Here is a 14,155-nt window from a genome sequence, read left to right on the forward strand (position 1 = left end):
TCCTTTGCAATGAAACAGCTACTTTGAGGTCCTTTATTGAATGTCCTGGAAGGCTGAAGTGTTTCCCTTCAGGTATTTCAGTCCTGTGCTTTTTTATCTCAGACTTGTATCCATTAATTCTTTGGTGGAGGGGTTGACCTGTTTGCCCTGTCTAGAGAACAGAGGGGCATTGTTGGCATTTAATGGCATATACAGTGTTGGAAAGATGAGCTTGTAAATAAGCCTTTGATGATGTAGGTGATGTGGTTAGCTCCAGTTATTGTTATTTCACCTGACAATATCCCCTACACCAGGGGTAGTCAACCTGTGGTCCTTGAGATGGTCATGGACTACAATTCCCATGAGCCCCTGCCAGCATTCGCTGGCAGGTTGACTACCCCTGCCCTACACCATCAAAGGTTTATTCATATGCTCATCATCTTACATTGTATATGCCATTTCCCCACCCCAGGTCTTCTACAGAGTGTCTGGTTCTGCCATCCAAACTTCTGGGTTTAGCATTGATTGTCAAAGGGTGTCCTCTGGTGGTGAAAAGGAGAAATGCAGAAATACATAGGTGGGGTGGAGTAAAGATCATGAAAGACCATTGAATGATACAGTATTCTATAGAAAGATCTCTAGGGATCCCACTGATCATGTCCTTTCAATTATTAAAACTACAGTTAGGGAAGGTCTGTATTTAAATCTGATAAACAAAAAAAAAAAGCAGTTTGCTGTAGCTGTTAGGAGTGCAGACTTCGAATCGGGTGAGACAGGTTTGATTCCCTGCTCCTCCACATGCAGCCAACGATGTGACTTTGGGCTCGCCACAGCACTGATAAAGCTGTCATGACCGAGGAGTAATATCAGGGCTCTCTCAGCCTCACCCACCCCACAGAGTGTCTGTTGTGGGAAAAGGAAAGGGAAGGTGAATTTAAGCTGCTTTGAGTCTTCTTCGTGTAGAGAAAAGCGGCATATAAGAACCAACTCTTCTTCCTCCTCCTCCTCCTCTTCCTCTTCCTCTTCTTTTTCTTCCTCTTCTTCTTCTTCAGTAATATCAGAGCTCTCTCAGCCTCACCTCCCTCACAGGGTGTCTGTTGTGGGGAGAGGAAAGGGAAGGCAAATGTAAGCCGCTTTGAGACTCCTTCGGGTAGAGAAAAGCGGCTTATAAGAACAAACTCTTCTTCAAATAGGGGACTTTCTTATGAATGAGCATTCCAGAGTTGCTATCTTTTACGGTCTCTCTAAAACCCATAAGGGTTTAAACCCGCCTCCAGTTAGACCTAATATTGCAGGTTCAAATTCACTACTTGAACCTATTTCTAAATATCTAGATCTTTTCTTGAAGCCGGGGGTTATAAAAAGTGTTACTTATACCTCTGACTTGATAACAAAAATAGAAGGTCTACTAGATTCCAGTGTGTAGCTGTGTTGGTTTGATGTAGCACAACAAAATCAGAGTCCAGTAGCATCTTTAGGACCAACAAAGATTTATACAGGTCATGAGCTTCCAAGTGCAAGCACTCTTCCTCAGACTAAATGAACAACCGTCATAAGTGTAGAGAGGTAAGGCAAAAGCAGATTGTGGCAAATTAGTAAACTCTTGTCATAATATCCAAATTAAGCCATATAGTAATTCTTTGCTAAAACAGCTACAACTGAACTCCAAAGGACTGAATTGCTGTTTTAACAAAGAATTATCACATGGCATCATACGGCTTACTTTGGATATCTGCGGTTTCTCGAAGCCTGAAGTACGTTTCAGGGGTTTCTCAATGGTCAAAAGTTGAGAAAGGCTGCTATATCCACTGCACCAAATTCGCTCTCAAAGTAATAAGACCTTTCTTTAGAATATGTAGGGTTAATTTTATAGGCCGGGAGAAAGGGCGGGGGAGACTGCTGAGATGTATTCGCAGGGGACGGGAAACCAAAAGAAGCTAGCCTCTTCTGAAAGACCTTCCCCAGAGGCAAAATACGGACACAGACTTAAAGGAGGGGGGAACACAGAGGATAACCGATCCTCCAAAATCAGGGCCCTCCTTGGTAACAAGGGTTTGCCAAAGCACAGAGGGCAGTTTGCTGGTCCTCTCGGTGGATACGGTTTCCCTGAAAGAGATGTGGACGCTTTCAGATTTCCCTGCATTGCACACTTGGACATGTGACCCCCAACTATCCACGTGTGGGACTTAGGTTCATTCCCCGTGATAAGCCTGCCGGGCCAACCGCACAGCTGTGCTTGTAATTCCTTCTCAGTGGCGTTTCGGCCCAGCCATTAGGTGGGCCCCGGAGATCTTGCACACATTTTGGGTGAGAGGCTAAGCAATAAACCCATTAGCAAGGGATGACTTTCCTTGCGGTGGCTCCCCCCTGGACCATCCCTCCTTCCTTCCTTCTTGGAGCCTGGAGTTTCGGAGTGTCTCTGGTTCCCGGCCGTACCTGCCTTAAGAGCTCCATTGCACCTGCACGCAAACCCTCGATAAGAAATTCCTGCGGCGATAAAAAGTGCCCGGGGGGTCAAAGTTCCACTGGTAAAATTAATTGTTCGGGGACGGCCGGTCCCCAGCCGTCTATAAAAGCCGCCTAATTTACTGCCTGCCGTAACACCTGTGTGGCACAGCTGTCTCGACCACTTTTCGGCCGCAGAAAACGTGATATTCAGGAGAGAGTTTTCGTTGGGTGAAAGCCACGCTCTTGGGAGGGTTTTGTTTTTCACCTAATTGGAAACATCTACAGTTCTTCTGCCAGAGCCCGGCGTGCGTGAGCCCGCCTGGCTGCCTCCAACGCATGAATCAACCACTGGCCCCTTTCGGCGTCGGGATGCGGATATCTAGGAGGGCCTGCTTATCATGTTGAGAGAGAGAGAGTAGCAAACAGCCAGATCAGCAGGTTGACAGCTTCTTGACACCGGTTCAAGGAATTGTTCCTTGGTCTCCGGGAACTAGAATGATTTTTACGAGATGGAGAAAAACGGTGCAGGCCGTGTGCACGGCATTGCTCCAGAAAAGTATATTTTACACACACACATGTGTCGTTTTGACCTCTCTCGCCCCATCTGTGGTAGTGAAAAGGCAGAGATCAAGAAAATCTTCTCTCTACTACTACCTGAGTCCCAGTTTCAGAGGGGAGCTGGGGTGGTCATAGGATCATAGAGTTGGAAGGGATCTCCAGGGTCATCAACCTCCTGCAGAATGCAGGAATCTGCTCACCCACTGTGACCCCAATTCCATGCCCAGGTGATGCCCCCTAAACAACAGAATCCCTGTCTGGCCTGGAGGAAATTCGCCTCCTGACCCCAAGATGGTGATTGGCATTTCCTTGGGCCTGCAAGAAAGGGCCACAAGAGCCAAGCACCGACCCAGCCCCTCCTGCCCACCCACTCACCATCTGCCTAGGTTCACAGAATCAGGTCTGCAGTGGTAGCAGACAAGGATGGTCTGGGGGTGGGGACCAAGCCTTGCGAGGAAAGGCTGAAGGATTTGGGAATGTCCAGCCTGGAGAAGACGAGGTTGAGAGGGGACAGGATGGCTCTCTTGAAGGATTTGGAAGATTATCACTTGGAGGAGGCCAGGGAGTGGTTCCTGTTGGCAGCAGAGGAAAGGACACGCAGTAATGGTTTTAAACTACATGTAGAACTGTAGCGGCTAGATATTGGGAAGAAAATTTCCACAGAGTAATTCACCATTGGAATAGGCTGCCTAAGGAGGTGTTGACTGCTGACTGGCAGCCCATCAGCAGCTGGACAGATAATTCTCTTGGATGCTTTAGACCAGGGATAGTCAACCTGTGGTCCTCCAGATGTTTGTGGACTACAATTCCCATGAGCCTCTGCCAGCATTTGCTGGCAGGGGCTCATGGGAGTTGTAGTCCTTGAACATCTGGAGGACCTGGGTGGCTCCTTCCAACACTGCTTCTGTGATTCAGAATCCTATAAAATGTTTCAAATTCTGTGCCAACCAAGTTGGGTTCTGTGATATGCCAATGCACACTGGCACGCTAGCTTAGCAAGGCTTCATCCACACGGCGAGAATTCTCCGTTCAGCACTAATTACTACTTTGAACACAGAGACACTCAGATCAGCCACGAAACTTCCACCGGGACGTTTTCTGTTCCTTTTTCTTCATTGGCTGCCTTTCCCTCACCTCACCACTAGAGGGCACTTTTAAAACAACAGGATCATGGCAACCGGTGGTGGGAAATGCTGGCAAATCATAGCGTTTCGGGCCAAAATATATAAAGTCCAAATATTAACCCATTCAGATACTAAGCAGGGTTGACTCTGTGTAGCTTAAGACCTGATGAGATCTTGGGCCATCCGGGTCACGGTGACATAAGAACCAGCAGCTACCAACATACTCAAGACCCCATCTAAGGAAAATTCCCTTGCAAACCCCACTTTCCCTACAGGCTATGCCCAGTATGACTTCTAAACAAAAACGTCTGCAACTTGGCCACTAGGTGGCAATTTAACATTGAGGAGAACTGAGCCCCTCTGCCCAAATCTTACAGTATGGGCTAGCACCACTTGAGAACATCACTCCCCCCCAAAAAAATCTTTACAACATTCCCCCCCCCCCGCCATCCCCAGATCAGTGGGGGAGAATTGTTTTTAAGTCAGTGCTACCTGTACCGCAATACCCCTGGAAATTACGACAGGTAGCTCTCAGAATTGTTGGAAACTCTTATGGTTTTGCTATAGACTTTCTTGTAATTCCTACACTTACCGGATGTCATTAGTCTGAGGGAGAGTGCTTGCACTTGAAAGCTCACGCCTTCTTGGTCTTAAAGGTCTTAAAGGTGCCACTGGACTTTATTTTATTGTGTTACCAGATGTCAGTTTGGGGTTTTCATGGTGCAGACAATGGTACACATCTCACATCCCTACCCTGAAGCTCCCGGCAGCTGCCAAGTGACAACGTAAATGTGGCAGTAAGATGTGTCATTTTGAAGGAGGGATTTACCTCTGCCCCCACCACAATTATCTGCAGGGATGCTCCAGCCAGAGCCATCGGAGGTGTGACCTAGTGACCCTAGATGTGTGCTCCTGAGCAGACAAGATCAAGCATTTCTAGAAGGCCAAAAGGATGAAAACCAGTCAGAGACCTTGGATTCTAGATAAAATAAATCTATTGTAGCATTTTTATTATGGCTCTAAAGAGGCCTTTTCCAAAGTCCTGTTTTCACCGATCTTTTTTCTTTCTTTCTTTACTGCTCTGCTAATCAGCGAAAGGTTTTTGTGGTACTCCCTGAACCTCTTGTGGTAATGCAGCCCTCCCATAAATCTCACAGCTCCTCCCCAGAGAGGCTTCAGATCCAAACCAAGCCCCCTCTTTCCTGCATAATATATGAGGGTCATGTGCGGGGAAGTTCCCAATGTCCCCTAAATTAAAATCACTGAAGCAGGTATATTAAGCAACCAGATTTACAGCAAACTTCCAGCGAAGCAGAGGTATCCTGTACAGCTGGGAGACATCTGTATCCAATTCGCTTTTAAACAGAGTGGACGCAAGATAAATATCTGTTTTCTTCTACATCCTTCCCCATCCCATCGCAAGGAGGAGAGGAACCAGCAATGAGTTTGCTACAGAAATCCTTCAGCGGCTACATAGAATTTCAGGCAAAAAAGCCAGTAAGGCTTACAGCCTTCCCTTTCCTCTCCCCACACCCTGTGAGGGAGGGGAGGCTGAGATAGCCCTGAGATTACTGAAGAAGAAGAAGAGCTGGTTCTTATATGCTGGGAAAGGGAATCAAGCCATTTCCCTCAAAAGTGACTCTAGCACGCTTTGCTAACCTGGTACAAGCAGATTTGTATGAAGAGGTAAATAAGCTCTGCTGGCAGCCACTTACTAAAATCGTCGGAAGTGACAGAAAAATCCATTCATAGCCAGTTTCTAAAATGTAATACAGCGTGAGCCCAATCTATAGATCTAGGTATCCACAGATCAGCTCGCATTTGAACATGAGATTATGAAATCCTTCTGTTCCTTACCCTTGGGGAAACTATTTTGAAACTATAAAGCCCTGCCTCAGGGCAAAAGCATTCTGAAATCACTGCGAGGGGCAGATTCACGGGAGGGGCACGTGTACGCATGCACATGGGTGTCCCGTGCTGTTCATAAAATCTTTAATGTTCCTGGAGGAGAGGCCATCCACCTCCTGGTGAAGTTTGCTCATGCATTCCAGAAATGCATATTAAAAATAATTCCACAGGCAGTCACACTGATAGATCCATGCTGTGGCGATATGCTAGCAGACGACCAGGCCACGTTGGAGAGAGCAATTCAATGCAATGCATTCGTGACCAGCCTAGCCTTGCTAAATGCAGAGCTTATGCTCCCCTGTGGGTCTCTGCCCTTTTGCCTTTGATAGATTCGCGCTCCTGGACTGGAGACGTACAGCCAGAAGTATCCAAATTCTTAAAAAGAAATAAAATGGTCCCAGTAAGACAATAAAACTCCTCATCATTCACATCACAGACAGTTTTCAAGAGCCCCCTACAATTCATGAAGGTGGTGGACTTACAGTGACCCTGTAGGGTTTTAGAAGGAAGAGACGGAGGTGTTTGGCTATTTGCCTGCCTGTGTCACAACCCTGAAGTCCCTGGGGGCTTGCTGTCCTATTGCTAACCAGGGCTGTCTCTGCTTGGGTTTCAAGATCTGATGAGATTGGACTAACCCTGGCCATCCAGGTTACGGCCCCTGATGAAAAGAAGGAGAGAAAATCTAGTCTTTCATAACCCGCTTTCCCCTATCCAAAGGAGCCTCAGAGCGGCTTACAGTCGCCTTCCCTTTCCTCTCCCCACAACAGACACCCTGTGAGGGAGGTGAGGCTGAGAGAGCCCTGACATTACTGAAGAAGAAGAAGAGTTGGCTCTTATATGCCGCTTTTCTCTAACCGAAGGAGTCTCAAAGCGGCTTACAATTGCCTTCCCTTCCTCTCCCCACAACAGACGCCCTGTGAAGTAGGGCTGAGAGAGCTCTAAGAAAACTGTTCTGCAAGAACAGAGCCCCAAGAGAACTCCTCTTCCCCCTCTGCCCTCCCTTCCTCCCTTGTCCCCCCCACTTAATGGTGAACATTTTACTCCAGATCAGAGTCGGGCTCATTCTGCATATGTTGGACAATGCACTTGAGAAGCAGATTTTCCTGTTTTGCTGGCCATCCAGCTGCAAAAACACATTGAGACGCCCTAATCCAACATGTGCGGAATGAGCCCAAGACCACTGCAAATGATGCGGATTCATCAATCCGCACAGGTCCTGAAACAAACCTGCTCAGCCATACGGACCAGCAGGGAACATCACCCAAGGAAGCGGTCTTTTCAGCTGCCTTGTGTATTTTAGATTTCACCCCCCAAAACAAATCACAGAAGGTTCATGATCCGAACGAGATGTTTGAAATACCCTCAGGAGCAATCATCCAGTCAGCTCACGGAGCACGTGCCGGTGTGGCCTTACATAATTTATTAGGGACCTGAACGCGGATTTATGGGAAATGCTTTAAAAGATTGATGGCATTTTGTGTCTTATCGCAAGACGTTGGGACCTTGACTCCAGATGTTCCGAGTCCAAAAACAAGTGGCAGAAAGAGGTGAATCGGCTAGATCGTGGTTGTCAAAAGTGGGGGGATGAAGCTCTAGAAGATATACAATCCCTTTGAGCGATGCTTGGGGAGATACAGATGTCAGACATCTCTGTATTTTGTAATGATTATCCTTGAGTTCTTGTATCCCAAAGGGGATACGGCTTTGCCGTCTGTACTGTGCTACCCACGGAAGGCGGAAGCAGCGGCTGGCCTAAATTCAGAAGAAAACCTTCAGATTTTCGGAGGTACCATGACATTGTGCGCAGCTATTATGTGAAACAGTTGTGTGTGCATGAAATGATAATTTGGGAAATATTAGGAAGTTCCTTACTTTAATAGGCTAACTACACATCTCCTCTTATGCCCCTGTAGGATGTCCTTCATATTTGCCATTGAATCCTGCACACTACAGATCTTGTGTGTTCTAACGCAGGGGAACGGATGTCTGGATTTTGGAGATCACTTGTAATTTTGGAAGAAAACCAAAATTACTTGCCTTAATTACCCCCCCCCCCCCGGTTTCTCTGGTCTTATCACTTAAGCTTCCCTCTATGGTGGAGATGAAACAGGCACAAACCTACGGGAAACGCTGCGACAAAAAACTATGCTTGTATGTAAGACTAGTAGTAGAGCCCGCTGAAACCAAAATTCAGCGGGCACTAGGGGCCTGGGGAGCTTTTTTCTTCCCCCCCCCCGATCTTGGAAAAAGCTCCCCAGGCCCCGGGGAAGGTGCTAGACTGACCTTGTGGCGGCTCCGCGGGAGTGGACGTCTTCGGGGCTTGTCCGGGCGAGGCGTCCGCAGCGTGCGTGAGAAGGGCCCCAGCCCCGCGGCAAGGGTAGCCATCTTCTGCCGCCTCGCGGCGGTCGGAGCAGCCATCCAGTTTGAGAAAGTGCAGCCGGCCAGGGAGACTTCTCTTTAAAAAGAGAATCCGGCTCGCTGGGGCCACGGCCTCTCGCCGCGTCAGGCCAGGAGCGACCTTCGCGCCTGCCGATTGGTCCCTCCGATTGTCATGAGGAAGGGTCCAATCCAGACCCTTCCTCATCCCGGACACATCCCGCCCCAGAACACCTTACTCCTTTATTTAGTCCGTGGCGCCCGCGGCTCCACGGGCGGTGTACAGATATCTCAAGGCTTTTGCTTTGCAAAATTCCTTGAGTCCTTGATGCAAAGGCCTCCAAAGGGTTTTGAATAAGCTGCTGTGGCTATGCTCTCCTCAGCCACTAGATGTCAGTACTGGGCAGGGGGAAAAGGAACATTCTCTGATTCTGAGGGAATCTGCATCTCTATGAAGCATCTTGACCCAATCAGATTAATCTCATTTGGTGTGGAAGAGAAGTTCAGTGTTCATCAAACTCAGGAGTAGTCAATCTGTGGCCCACCAGATGTCCATGGACTACAATTCCCATGAGCCCCTGCCGCTGGCAGGGGCTCATGGGAATTGTAGTCCATGGACATCTGGAAGGCCGCAGTTTGACTACCCCAAACTGCTCTCTGATGCACTAGAAACTGGCATTAGGAGCTAAATTTTTGTGCATTTCAGCTTACTGGGTTTTAATTTTTTTTTCTTTGCTTTTTAGGAGCTGAATATAAGAAGAAACCCAGTGCTTATTTCAACCACGGAAGCTGGCTGAGTAGGCTTGTGCCGGTCACCCTATCCTACCTTACAGGGTTGTTGCGAGCGTAAAATGGAGGGGAGGAGACTGATGCAGGCTGCTCGGCGTCCCGACTGGAAGGAAAGATGGGTTAGAAAGAAGGTAAACCAGTTTTTTGCTTTCTGTTATAAAAAGTGAGAGCCAGTTTGGTGTGGTGGTTAAGAGTGGCAGCCTCTACTCTGGAGCTCTGGGTCTGATCCCCACTCCTCCTCCACATGCAGCCAGCTGAGCCAGTCACAGTTCTCTCAGAGCTCTCTCACCCTCACCAACCACACAGATTATCTGTTGTGGAGAGAGGAAGGGAAGACAATTGTAAGTGGCCTTGAAACTCCTTCAAGTAATAAAAAGCAGGGTACAAAAAACAGCACCTTCTCCTTCTCCTTCTCCTTCTCCTTCTCCTTCTCCTTCTCCTTCTCTCCTTCTCCTTCTCCTTCTCCTTCTCCTTCTCCTTCTCCTTCTCCTTCTCCTTCTCCTTCTCTCCTTCTCCTTCTCCTTCTCCTTCTCCTTCTCCTTCTCCTCCTTCTCCTTCTCCTTCTCCTTCTTCTTCTCCTTCTCCTTCTCCTTCTCCTTCTCCTTCTCCTTCTCCTTCTCCTTCTCCTCTTCTTCTTCTGTGAATTCTGCTTGTGGCTCCCTTAGTGAGAGAGCCCTTGATTGGCGTGTAGTGGGAAAATATAGGGACTCCCAAAAGATGGAAGAGCCACCAGCCCTGGCTGCTGCGGGTAAAGATATCCCCAGTGACACCTGTTTGCTCATTCAGGACCCTGGACAGCTGTCCATTTGAGCTAGCCCGAGTGAAGAAAACAACAAAGTCATCAATGCTTCTTATTGGTGTCCGGTGCTGGCAAGTTGCAGGTGGCTTAGGAGGACCCCCACTGAGTCTTCAAAGCAAGAGATGAGCAGAGGTGCCTTGCCTTTCCGTGTTTAACTTCTGAGATCGGCTGTAATTGGGCTTGCCTGTAATTGGCATGAGGCTCACAGAGAAAGAAAGTACAGTTATCCTCCAGTTTCCTTTTACACTTGCCAAAAATCGTCAAGAAAACAGAAAAGGGCTCCTTTTACATCATGGAGCCATGGCTCATGCTGCCTGATGAAATGTCTCCAGGAGCGCTTAAGAGCCAGGATGCATAGGAAAGCAGGCCTAATGTTCAGAAATAGGAATTGCCATGCTGCAGTGGGGGAAATTTCATTCCCCCTTGTTAGGAGCTTAACATAGATAGTAAAATATGAGCATCTGAAACTCCCCTAATGATTATTTTAGCCCTTGGAACTGCAGAAGTTGTTCTATAATTCATATAAATGTCTCGTGAGCTTCTTGAGAATGACTTACTCATTGGTCTCGGGAACGGCTTTTGGCTGTGAATAGAAAAGAGATAAAGGGTGGAGGAGCGATCTGTAATTTTTCTTTGACATCGGCAAAGCGCAAAAAAAAAAAATCCCTATGAGTAAATGTCACCGTATTTCTCCTCTCTTTGATCTTTTCTGCATCTGTCCTCATCCCGTTTCACATGCTTCCTCACAGCCTCTGATACCAAACGTTTCAGATACCTTCCCTGTGTGTAGGAAGAGACAAGATTGTGGTCACACTACCCCGCACAGCTTATAGCTACCTGAGTCTCAGCCAGCTCTCAGACTGGCTGTCCCTGTATAGGTGAGTCAGGTGAAGATGGGGTGGGGGCAGGGTTGCCAGCTCTGGGCTGGGAAATACCTGGAGCTGGGAGCAGGCAGGATTTGGAGTGGGGAAGAGCCTCAGGGGAGTCTAATGGTATGAAGTCCACCCCCCCAAAGCAGCCATTTTCTTCTGGGGAACTGATCTGTGTCACCTGGAGATGAGCTGTTAAATCAGGAGATCCCCAGGTCCGACCTGGAGGCTGGCCTCCCTAAATGGGAGAGCAAGACGGATTCCTTGGTGAGAGCCCAACTCCAGAGAAGAAGAAGAAGGAGAAGAAGGAGGAGAAGGAGAAGGAGGAGAAGGAGGAGAAGGAGAAGAAGGAGAAGAAGAAGAGTTGGTTCTTATATGCCGCTTTTCCCTACCCAAAGGAGGCTCAAAGCGGCTTACAGTCGCCAAGGAAGGAGAGGCAATCTATCTTATCTCTCGTAGTTGTAATACTGATGTTTGTGACAGGAATACTAAGGTACCAGCGATTGCCTGCCTCTTCATACCCTGCAGTTGCCGAAGTGCCTTCTGAACTTTCTTGTTGCAGGCTGTTTTTGGTTAAATATATATTAACTGTGAGAACAAGCAGCCTCTCGGCTTTTGACTCAGCGGAGGGCTGTCTGTTGTGAGGTCTCAGGCACATCAAGCGGAGTTCAGCCTTCAGAAATGTGTAAGAGGGGAAGGGGGAATGCTTGGCCTTGGTGCGCTCCCATTTTCCTCAGTGTGAAATGTCAGAACTTCTCCCCGAAGCTCCTCTTGGCTCACTGATTGGCCATTCCCTTTTCGGTTTTGGAAAACATCAGCTGTCTTTCCCGTCAAACAGCCTTACGACTCTGCCTTGACACCGTCTGTACAAAGAATTTCACTTTTAGAATCTGAGCATTTCTAGCTCTTAAAAAGCCACAGTGGAGGGTGCCTTCGATACCCGATCTACACAGCTTTGCTCAGCTACCTATTTATTTCATTTATCCATTCATGCCCTCCCCTTTCTCCCCAATGGAGACCAAAAAGCAGCTTACATGGCTCTCCGGTCTTCATTTTATCCTCACAACATCCCTGTGAGGTAGGTGAGGGTGACAGGGGGTGACTAGCCCAAGGTCACCCAGCATGCTTCCATGGGAGAGTGGGGATTCGAACCCGGGTCTCCCATCACTTAGTCTGACATTCTGACCACTACGCTGTACTGACCATTCGCCTGGCTGATGTAACCCTGGCCCAACATGGTTGTTGTGGGTATGTAAGGGCATGACCCCTCCAAAGATGTCCAAATCAAAACGGGAAGGCTACCATTAAATTAGTTCATGCAGAATATCTTCTTTAACCTTGCTAGAATAAGGCATCATCCATAATGAGCCAGCTTAGTGTAGTGGTTAGAATCATAGAATCATAGAGTTGGAAGGGGCCATACAGGCCATCTAGTCCAACCCCCTGCTCAACGCAGGATCAGCCCTAAGCATCCTAAAGCCTCCAAGAAAAGTGTGCATCCAACCTTTGCTTGAAGACTGCCAGTGAGGGGGAGCTCACCACCTCCTTAGGCAGCCTATTCCACTGCTGAACTACTCTGACTGTGAAATTTCTTTCCTGATATCTAGCCTATATTTGTAGCTGTAGTTTAAACCCATTACTGCGTGTTCTCTCCTCTGCAGCCAATGGGAACAGCATCCTGCCCTCCTCCAAGTGACAACCTTTCAAATACTTAAAGAGGGCTATCATGTCCCCTCTCAACCTCCTTTTCTCCAGGCTGAACAGTGCAGACTTCTAATCTGGCGAGTTGAGTTCAATTCTGTACTCCCCCACATGCTCCCCAAAGCCAGCTGAGTGACCTTGGGCTTGCCACGGTACAGATAAAGCTGTTCTGACTGAGCAGGAATATCAGGGCTCTCTCAGGCTCACCCACCTCACAGGGTCTCTGTTGTGGGGAGAGGAAAGGGAAGGCAAATGTAAGCCGCTTTGAGACTCCTTCAGGTAGAGAAAAGCGACATATAAGAACCAACTCTTCTTCTTCTAAGGACCTTTCCGCTGAACTGACTGTGATGGAGTGCTTCGTACTCTCCCCAGCTGCAACTGAATAGATATTTTGCTTAACCTCGAGGGTACAAGGTATGGTGCAGTTTCCCCCTTTCCTGTCTCGTTGTAAAAAACAAACTGGAATGATGCCGAGGCCCCCTAAGCCATGTTCTCCCCATTGACCTTCCCCACCTCCCGCAGGAGCACCCAGGGGGATCAAGGAAAGGAGGCTGGGAAGCTGTAGGCAATATAGGTCAAGGCAAGGGGGTGAACGGTCTTGGTGGGAGCTGCTCCCCTGAAGAACCCACCACCTCATCTTGCCTCTCTAGAGCCAGTTGATCTCCGTTTAACCAGCTTGGTCAAAGAACCGCCACAAGAAAATGAAAGAGCCACTTACTGGAGAAAAAATTATGGCTGGCAAGTAAATATTCACAAGCTCCTGCCGTCCTTCAGCGATGTTTCCTGGAGAAGAGGGAAGGATTGGGTTTCCTCTTGCGCGTACACACACACACACACACACAGAGTGAGAGGCACACTCCCATACAAGAATATTGCTCCTCGTAAACTTTTATGACCTTCATCAACGGGAACGGCTCGCACAGAGCTTTGTAACCTCATCTTGCCTGGTGACGAAATGTTCGGGGAGGTAATAAAAGCTGGGGAAGAACTTTGCCCAGGCTGAGAATTAGCAAACAACGAGAACGTGATAAAAGGGGGTTCAGGAGCCACCCTGGCAGGACGTGTTGGGTGTTTTCCTCAGGAACTGCGGGAAGAAAACAAAGCTACTGCCTACCACGAGGAAAGCTTCTCCTCCGGTCAGAATCAACGCACGTCAGCCGTGCCAAAAATGAGAGGCGAGGGCTTGGAATCCATGATTCCCCGCTGCGAGAAGCACACGGTCATTCCAACTCCTTGGTTCAGGGGCTGAGAACAGCCGCAGTTTTGAGCATCACAGGTTCAGAGCTGCCAGCCTCCTGCCAACTCCCAGGTGGCACCTGGGAAGCTCCTGGAATTGTGAGTGATCTCCAGCAGGGGCTCATGGGAAATGTGGTCCATGGGCCTCTGGTGAGCCACAGTTTGGCCACCCCTGCCATAGGGTTTTGAGGGCAAGAGGTATTCATAGGTGGCTTGCCATGACCTGCCTTTGCATTGCCACCAGGGCTTTCTTGATGGGAACCCATCCAACTACTACTAACCAAGTACTGACCCGGCCTGGCATCTGGTGAGATCAAGCTAGCCTGGAGCATCCGGGTCAGGGTGCCCTGCTTCTCACATAACCATTA

General features: G+C 48.4%; 1 protein-coding gene across 1 annotated transcript in view; it reads left to right on the forward strand.

Moving 5' to 3' along the window:
• Positions 1–14,155, forward strand: part of PRKG2 (protein kinase cGMP-dependent 2) — a 105,950-nt gene continuing 91,795 nt past the window's right edge. Inside the window, exons 1-2 of the mRNA XM_077301075.1 lie at positions 1–72; positions 9,137–9,313. The gene's annotated coding sequence lies outside the window, so the exon portion shown is untranslated. The remainder of the gene's footprint in view (positions 73–9,136; positions 9,314–14,155) is intronic.

Source organism: Paroedura picta, chromosome 10 (genome assembly GCF_049243985.1).
Source record: "Paroedura picta isolate Pp20150507F chromosome 10, Ppicta_v3.0, whole genome shotgun sequence".
In the NCBI taxonomy this organism is placed as follows: domain Eukaryota; kingdom Metazoa; phylum Chordata; class Lepidosauria; order Squamata; family Gekkonidae; genus Paroedura; species Paroedura picta.